The 9,773-nt window shown below is 40.8% G+C and overlaps 1 long non-coding RNA gene across 1 annotated transcript; it reads right to left on the reverse strand.

Moving 5' to 3' along the window:
* Nucleotides 1-2,377: 2,377 nt before the first annotated feature.
* Nucleotides 2,378-3,497, reverse strand: LOC139063492 (uncharacterized). The gene is made up of 2 exons (XR_011516858.1): nt 3,353-3,497; nt 2,378-2,625 (listed from the first exon to the last, which is right to left on the reverse strand). It is a non-coding gene; the product is annotated as an uncharacterized lncRNA (long non-coding RNA).
* Nucleotides 3,498-9,773: the final 6,276 nt, after the last annotated feature.

Raw genomic sequence — 9,773 nt, forward strand, 5'->3', positions numbered from 1 at the left:
AAGAGGCCCCCAAATCTTCATAAATAGGTCATATTTATGGTGTAAGTCATGGGTCAGCTTTTCGAGAGGAGGGATGGCAGATATTTGAGCAACCCACAGGCTAAGCGTAGGGGGCTGGGATGATAACCAGAGCAAAAGAATACATTTCTTGGCTAGAAATCTAAGAATAACTAATAAGGATTTTTTATGTGCGGCTAATAAATGGGGGTCAACATTAAGAAGGTAGAACAAGGGTGACATTGATTTACCAGAGATTAAAATGGCGGACGTAGCAGGCAGCGAGGCATCAGCTCCTGGTCCAGTTCCTAAACTATCTCGACTAAAACCAGAGGTGTATAGGACGACAGATGGCAAGGTGATTGTGGAGGATGAACTTCTTAATTTCCTTGCTGTTAAAATTAAAACCTTGAGCCAGGATGAAATTGTGTTGTTGGCCACGAACACATTTGAATCTGAGGGGATTGAAGCTTCAAAAAAAGTTCTGTTTGAGCTCTGCCCGAGTACTTCACAGCGGTGCGTCGGATATAAAGGGCAGCACAAAGACGCCAATAATATCAAGCTCTGCCTTAAAGTGCTGAATGAGTGTGGGGAAAATATCCCTAGATTTGTATCCCATCACTTGGAGGATTTACCACCTGTTACATTCTCCAGCCTGGATGTATGCTGTTTGCTGCGGCGGATGGAGCAATTGTGTACGGAGGTTAGTGCTTTGAAACACGTAGCCAAACTTCAGGCAGATGTCTGTGAGCAAGTTCGGGCTGAAGCTGGAGAAATTAACCAGCGAGTGGCCGCACTGGAGCGTCAGTCAGGCGACCTGGCTGGTTCTGCTATTCTAAAAGGGCAGGGACCAAGGACGGGTCCTTTTCTGCATCCGAGTAATAACTCAGAGGAGCGGCTGGAGAGTAATGGCGGCCTGGCCGAGAGGCAGGGAGTTGGCGTTTTGGCTGACCAGAGGATCGGGATGGGCCCTGTGGAGGCATGCGCCTCTGTGACTTCACGGAGTGGTGAAGATCGGACTTTGTTAGCGGCCTCTGGTTCTGCGTTTACAATGAATATGGTGGAACCGGAGCCTCTCACACGCTCCCCACAGTGGAGTACAGTCGTGAAGAAGGGCAGGCCTCGTCAGAAGCCGGAGAAGGTTGCTGCAGGGATGCATGTTCCTTCCGCGACTAGACATAACAAGAGGCGTGGAGCCGGATCTATTATTGGCACTGGAACTGTGAGTACTATAAAAACTGTAAAGACAAAAGTAGTGACTGTGTTCGCCACTAAATTTGCCCCAGAAGTTGATGCAGAAACGCTCTCATTGTATCTTAAAGAGAAACTTAACAGAGACGTCACCTGTCTGAAAATTGTTAATTTACGGAGCAGATTTGGCTCCTTTAAGGTTACGGCTGAGTGTGATGACATTGGTGAAATGTATAACCCTGAGCTTTGGCCTGAAGGGGCTCTGGTCAGACGGTATTATGAACCACGGAACCCCCGCTCTCTCCGCCCTGCTAATGTGTCTCCAGCAGGGGATGTTCCCCCTGGCCCAAGCACCTCAGCATAAGCATGTCTCTTCAGGTGCTATCCTATAATTGTCGTGGCCTGCGTCTGGGCCATGATGCAGGGGATAGAGCTCGACGTAATGTTGTGGACAGCTTGCTTGAAGAATGTGAAATATTGAGTTTGCAAGAGACTTTTTTACCTAAACAAGATCTGGACAAACTTAACTGCCTTAACTCTAAATTTTTCGGAGTGGGGGAATCAACTACTGATCTCAGCACAGCTATAGTCAGGGGTAGAATATCAGGAGGAGTGGCTGTGCTTTGGAACAAAAGAATTGATGCTGTAATTAAGCCACTTAGACTGGATGTAGATTGGTGTATTGGCATACAATATATCCAGAATAACATTAGTTTTGTTATCCTTAATATTTATACTCCATACGAAATTGCTGGAAATGAAGGGGAATATATTAGTAGGTTGGCTTTTATTAATGCATTTATTCAAAGTCACAGTACTTATAGTATATATGTTGTGGGCGACTTTAATGCTGATCTTTCAGATAAAAAATCTCAATTTGCTAAACACTTAATACAGTTGTGTGAAGACAATGATCTTGTTCTATCTAGCAAAGTGCTGTTGCCAAAAGACAGTTACACATATATTAGTGAGAGTTGGCATACTACATCATGGCTGGATCATTGTATTAGTACAGCTGATGGTCATGCAGCTTTGGATAGCATTAGGGCTGCAACTAACGATTATTTTCATAATCGATTAATCTGTCGATTATTTTTTTGATTAATCGATTAATCGGTTTGTTATTGTTTAGCTATTTAACCTATACCAGTGATGGATGCATTTCAGTTAAGAAAAAAAAATTAGAGAATTGTGCAGTTGACTGCAATCTATTTTATTGCACATGAACACAGTCAGCAGTATAAAATGAGCTAAACAGTGCAAAATATCAGTCCAGAATAATTTTTTAGCATTAGCTGGAAGCCTGCTCCTTCCACCGTGGATAGTGGCCTCATGTCTTTTACCAGCATGTTTAGAATAGTTTGTAAGTGGTATGAATTGCTGGGGGGTGAGTGTCTTGTTCCCCATGTAGTTGTCCATCGTTGCTTGTTTTTTTTCCTGCATAAGAAACACAAATAGACTGAAATAAGTACACATATAAAATAAAGCAGCACACACACTACAACACTAAATCAATATATTATTTGAATTAATTAACAATATACAGTGATCATTTATTTTGAGGGTTACGTTCTACAAAATAGCCCGCAACAGGAGATATTCAGAAAAGTCTAATTTTTTTTTTTACTATTAAAAAGCTCTGAGTAAGAAGCTCATGAGGTTTTTACTTTGAGTCGGGAGTGTTTAAATTAGCTAGAGAAATGTGAAAAATGTTTATTTTGTGTAATACTGTTTAAGAAACATGATAAAAATGTGTTGTGAGGCGTTTTACAGCGTTAGATAGTAAAACAGCCTTTTAATAGTAAAAAAATGACTTTTTCTGAATTTCTCCTGTATTTAAAAATTGAAAGCGTACAACTATGCTGTGTTATATTCACCTGGACACAGCTCGTCTGTATATTTTTCTCCGCGGAGTTGTCCTTTTTTGAATGAGGAACATAGTTATGGGTTTGTGCCGTTTTTCTCTTAACGAGAACATTCTTATAAACAGACGTGCTGAATTTGGCAAGCGCATGGTTCACAACACGGAGGAGATTCACGATTGCATCTAGTCAATCAGAAGTAGAACACCGTAGACTGACGCGGCATAAAAACACGTTTAACATTCACTATAACAAACTCAGCTAAAACACTAAGTCCAGCTTGTTTATTTTCTGTTACTTACCGGGCTGGCTCTTCCAAATGACGGCTCACTTGACCGCGGTTCTCTTCCTCTGCTGCATCAGCCCCCACGTTTTCGTCTCAAATGTTCACTTAGGGACGTCGTGCTTCCGTGCCATGCTAGATGGTTTTTGTATATTTTGCAGGTCACCCGTCTTTGCAAGGCATCTAGAGTAAAGTGCTCCCATACTCGTGAGGTTTTTGTCCGGGGTTTCTCTTCAGTTTTGTCGCTTCCATTTTTCTTCCGTATTTCCTCTTGTTCCGCCATCTCTCACAGCAAGATGAGCGTCAGTAACGTGATACGTCATGAAAACCGAGGGCACTCATTGGCTCATTTCTTCTTCTACGGCTCCACTGGTAGATCAGTAGCTCATTACTGCCACACACTGGCGGCAAATTTAACAGCTTGTAACCGATGTCAGATTGTGGTAAAAATAGACTTTATGCGGTAAAATATGATTATTAAACAACTAATCGATGACTAAAAAAGTTGTTAACTATTTTAATAATCGATTATAATCGATTAAATCGATTAGTTGTTTCAGCTCTAGATAGCATGTCTATAAAATATGGGGTAACTGTGTCAGACCATATACCTCTTGCTTTCTCTATAAATGTGGAACAACTGCCTAGTACAATGGGAGTTAATTATGTCAATAATTATGATAATATAAAATTAGAATGGGCAGCATTAAGTGACAAAGACATATCGGGTTATAGTTATAATACAGATCAATACCTGAACAATATCTCTGTGGCTAAAGAGGCTATCCTGTGTGAAGATGTCAACTGTAAGATTCTTAAACACAAAAGTGATCTATGCTCTATGTATGAGGATATAGTGGACGCTTTGTATGAAAGTGGTAAACCTTTTCATGTCAAAGGTAAGAATAAGCAGAAACCTCATATCAGGCCTGGCTGGAAAGAACATGTTGCCATGTATCAGGATGAAGCGCGGGTAGCTTTTAAATGTTGGGATATGGTTGGGAGACCTAGGCAGGGTGTGGAATTTGAACAGAAAAAACGTGCAAATGCCAGATATAAGTATGCTGTTCGTTTTATATCAAAAAATGAGCAGATCATGAGGGCAGATTCAATGGCCAGGAAATTTATGAGTCATGATGTCAAAGGTTTTTGGAAAGATGTGAAAACAGTTAATAATTGCAAATCATCTCTACCAGGTGCTGTTGAAGGTGTTTCTGGGGAAGATAATATTGCAGCATTATGGAGACATCATTATTATGCATTGTTTAATTGTTTGAAAGGTGACCAGCATGAGGATGGCTCTGTAATTAATGATGAATCTATATGTGTAACGACCCATGAGAAGCATGATGCTATTCACAAACTAGCTGATAATAAGGCTTCTGGTCTGGATCACATTAGTGCAGAACATTTGAAATATGCTAGCCAAAGACTAGCTCCCCTTTTAGCTCTATGTTTTACAGGGTTCATGATTCATGGCATACTACCAGACTCAATGATGGCAATTCTGCTTGTTCCAGTCATTAAGAACAAATCTGGGAAGGTGACCAGTATGGATAATTATAGGCCGATTGCACTAGCCAGTGTTTTATCTAAAGTTCTTGAAAGAATCATATTTGATAGAGTCACTGTGTACCTCAGTTCCTTGGATAATCAGTTTGGCTTTAAGCCAAAACATGGTACTGACATGTGTATACACGCACTTAAAGAAATGGTCAATTGGTACAGAAATAGAAATTCTTCTGTCCTTATGTGTTTTATTGATGCTTCTAAGGCTTTTGATCGTGTAAACCACAGAAAACTTTTTATTAAGTTAAAGCTACGGGGGGTCCCTGGGTTTATTGTGAGAATCCTGTCTTACTGGTATGCTCATCAGAAGATACAGGTTAAATGGGGTGCCAGCATCTCTGCACCATTTGGCGTTAGTAATGGTGTTAGGCAGGGTGGAATTCTGTCTCCTATCTTATTTAATCTGTATGTTGACGATCTGTCTGTGCAGCTCAGAGCCTGTAACACAGGATGTTTGATGGGTACAACTTTGATCAACCATCTGATGTATGCTGATGATCTGGTGGTCTTTAGTCCAAGTAGTGCTGGTTTACAGCAGCTCCTAAATATCTGCTCTGAATATGGTGTGCAGTACGATATTCAGTATAATGCTGTTAAAAGTGCTATCTTGATATGTAGAACCAAGCAGGATAAAAAGCTAAACTTTCCTGTGTTCAAACTGTCTAATAGTGATCTTAATGTGTGTGAGAAGGTGAAATACCTTGGCCACTTTATAACTGATCAAATGCGTGATGATGCTGACATCCACAGACAGTGCTGTAAGCTGTATGCACAAGCTAACACTATAGCTCGTAAGTTTGGTTTTTGTTCACCTCCAGTTAAGGTGGCTTTATTTAAAGCATATTGTACTCCGCTCTACACAGCCCAACTGTGGTCATCCTACAATCAAAGCAGCATGAACAAGCTGCAAGTTGCATACAACGATGCCTTAAGGATTATACTTAAAATACCCAGAGGGGGCAGTGCCAGTCAGATGTTTGTAACAGCAGGTGTTTGTACTTTTAAAGCTCTTTTAAGAAAACTCATATTCACTTTTATAGGCCGACTGGATAGCTCTGTCAACAGTATAATTTTAGCAATCACTGATCCTACTGTGAGCAGTTGTCGCTATTTCTCCAGTATAAGGAAATACTGGTTGAAGTGTTTGTGTGGTTAACCTTGTGTGGAACAGTTTATAGTAAAGCTTTTAATTACATTTAGATTTTTATTCAATTTTATGCTGTTATCTTTTTATTCTATTTATCTATTTTGTTTCATTGATCTGTTGTTTTATATGTATTTTATCTGGACCTAAGAGTCTGTCAATAAAGATTATCTATCTATCTATCTATTGGATAACGTACTCCCAGAATGTCCTGAATTGCTGAGTGGACCTTCCTCCAGAAAGCCTGAATAACATTACAAGACCAAAAAGGTGAAAGAATGTTCCATTGGCAGACTTACATTTACTACAGAGGCTGGAGCGGGTGGGGAACATCCTCTGAAGACGAACTGGTGTGTAATAAGTTCTATAGAAAAATCGGAAATTTTGTTCCTGTATGGCAATGGAGGTAGTTTTAGGGAAAGTTCCCATACAGACCTTGTGCCAATCCAAAGGGTTAATCTTCATCTCCAGATCACGCTCCCACACCCGCTTTACAGAATCAAAACTTGAAGATTCCAGACTAAGAAAAGAGGCGTAAAACTTAAAGAGGAGGCCCCTAGGGGATCTAGAAAGAGTAAAAGTATTTTCCATTTCAGTTAGTTGCAAACAAAATGAGGCAGACAGTAACAGGGATTCAGTATCATGATGGATTTGAAGGTATTTGTAGAAGTCTGTGTGACAAATATTACCATTAGCCCTAATCTGGTCAAAGGGTTTAATAGAACTAGAGGACAACAGATCTGAGAAATCCCTCAGCCCCGAGGAGGACCAGCTCAAAAGGCCTATACTCCGAATGTGAGGCGGTAGATCTGCATGTAAGGCCAGAGGGGACCGGATTGAAATAAAAGGTGGAATTCTCAAATAATTCTTCACATCCCTCCAGACCAATATTGTATTGTAAACCAATGCATTATCTCTGAGAGAGCCTATCTGGTTGAACTTAGCAATGTAAGGAAGGGAGGTTAGTCTTCTAGGGAGACAGACCAGAGTTTCCAACTCAACCCACAGGGATGACTCTCTGTTCGAGAACCAGTCCGATATAGTTTTGAGTTGCGAGCACCAATAATAAAATTGTATATTAGGTAGGGAGAGGCCTCCTAGTTGCTTCGATTTAGTAAGCGTAGAAAATTTTATTCGTTGATGTTTATTGTTCCAAATAAAGCGTGAAATCTCTGAGTTGAGGGATTTAAAGAATGAGGGGGGTAAATAACAGGGGAGGTTCTGAAATAAATAATTAAGACGCGGGAGGACGTTCATTTTTAATCTGTTGACCCTACCCAGCAATGATGTGGGAAGAGTGGACAATCTGGTTAAGTCAGATTTAATTCTCTGGATGAGAGGAGCGTAATTGGTTGAGAAAAGATCGGCCAGGACGGGTGTAATAAAGATTCCTAAATACCTGAATCCTTTCTTAGAGATTTGGAAAGTGGAATGGGGGCCTCGGCCTGAGGAATATTGAAAGGGCAAGCAATTGATTTATCCATATTGATTTTGTAGCCAGAGAGGGTGCCAAATTTAGCAATGGACCTGCAGACCGCCGGAATCGAGATAGATGGATTAGTAAAATATAGGAGGACATCATCCGCAAACAAGGAAATCACGTGGTTGGTGTCAGCTGCCCTAACGCCTAGTATATCTGGATTGGTTCTGATAGTGACAGCAAGAGGTTCAATAAATAGAGTAAACAATAGAGGGGACAGTGGGCAACCCTGTCTGCAGCCCCTTCTTATAGGAAAACTTTCTGACAATAATCCGTTTGTGTTAACAGTAGCTGTGGGATTAGAATAAAAGATTTAATTAAATTTATAAAGTTAGGCCCCAGGCCGACTCTTTCTAACACCGAGAATAGAAATGGCCATTCTACCCGGTCGAAAGCTTTTTCGGCATCAAGGGAAATTATCACAGCAGGGTCTTTATGTTGGTTGAGATACTGAACAATGTTAAGGGCTCGGCGTACGTTGTCGGTCCCATACCTTGATTTGACGAAGCCTGCTTGGTCCGGGTGAATTAATTTTGGAAGAATCTTTTCCAATCTACGTGCTAGAACCTTCGCCGCGATTTTATAGTCCACATTAAGAAGGCTAATGGGTCTATAAGATGTGCAGTTGAGGGGATTTTTGTCCTTTTTTAGAAGCAGACTAATAGAAGCTTATCTCCACGACGGGGGATCCCATCACGTTTGATATGATTTAGAGCCGGCAGGAAAATAGGTTGAATCTCCGGCCAGAACTTATTAAAAAATTCCACCGGGAACCCATCTGGGCCAGGGGATTTTCCGTTTGGCATTGACTGGATTGCTGCCCATACCTCATTCAGGCTAAAGGCTGCATCAAGAGAAGATAGGTCCTCTTCCGTGATAGAAGGCAAAGAGGTATTATTTAAATAAGCCACTCCATCTGGATCACATTGTCCTGCCGAATAAAGGGATTTATAGAAATCTCTAAAAGTCTTATTGATAGTTGACGGATCATAAGTGACTTCCCCTTTATCCATTTTTATTGCAGTAATAGAACGCTCACTAATCTGTTTTTTTAATTGGTGTGCGAGGAGGCAGCTCGATCTGTTGCCAAATTCATAATAGTTCTGCTTAGTATAGAGAAGCAGTTTTCGAGCGTGATTAGTGTATTCTATATTAAGCTTAGTTCTGGCGGCTATTAATGCCTTGAAATTTTCTGGGGTGGAAGATTGCTTGTGGGTTTGTTCCAGCCTAACCACTTCGGATTCAAGAAACCTTCTGTTTTTCTCCAGTGTCTTCTTTCTGAAAGAGCAATAGGAGATGAGCTGACAGCGCATGGTAGCCTTCGCTGCATCCTATATTATAGCGGTCGAAACTGGTGAAAGGCTATTGTCAGCCCAATATTGAGAGAGACTTTTTCTTACAAAGGCGCAAGAGGAGTCGTCCTTCAGTAGTGATGTATTATATTTCCAGCTAGGTGTCCTAGGGGTGTCAGAAATTAAATCACACTGTAGATAAACAGGGGCATGATCTGAGATGGTGATCAGGCCAATTAAGCAAGATTGAACAGAATAGAGAAAGTGTTTAGGGGTAAAAAAAATAATCGAGCCTAGAGTATGAATTATGAGGATGTGAAAAGAAAGAGTAATCCTTCATATTAGGGTTTAGTATGCGCCAGATATCGATTAGCCCAGAATCCATACATAAACCTTTGAGAGTTGACAAAGCCCTTGGGTTGGATACTGGCGCCGATGAGGATTTATCCAACCTGGCATTAAGTATGCAGTTGAAATCGCCACCCATAAAGCCCAAACCATCACAGTGTTGATTAAAAAGTAGTACTATTTGAGATATAAAGTTTGGTGAGTCTGTGTTGGGGGCATAAACATGGAGTATGGTAATGGGGCGTCCAGAAATCAGACCCTTAATCAAAATAAATCTCCCCTCAAGGTCCCTTACATCATGCAGGAGGGTGAAGGGAATATTCCTCTTTATAAGAATAGCCGTGCCCCTTTTATTCTGCAAATGGGATGAAAAATAAACTTGACCTACCCAGTCTCGTTTGAGCTTTGAATTTTCCAAGTCAGATAGCCTTGTTTCCTGGAGAAGCGCTATGTCAATCTTTTGTCTCTTCAGAAAAGTTAAGACCTTTTTCTTTTTAATCACATGACCTAAACCCTGGACATTCCAGGTAACAAAATTAAGTAGGTAGGTCATGAGAAGTCAGAATAAACACCACTATGAAATAGGAAAGGGCCCATAGAGGCGTGA

This window comes from Nothobranchius furzeri, chromosome 16 (assembly GCF_043380555.1).
Source record: "Nothobranchius furzeri strain GRZ-AD chromosome 16, NfurGRZ-RIMD1, whole genome shotgun sequence".
Classification (NCBI taxonomy): domain Eukaryota; kingdom Metazoa; phylum Chordata; class Actinopteri; order Cyprinodontiformes; family Nothobranchiidae; genus Nothobranchius; species Nothobranchius furzeri.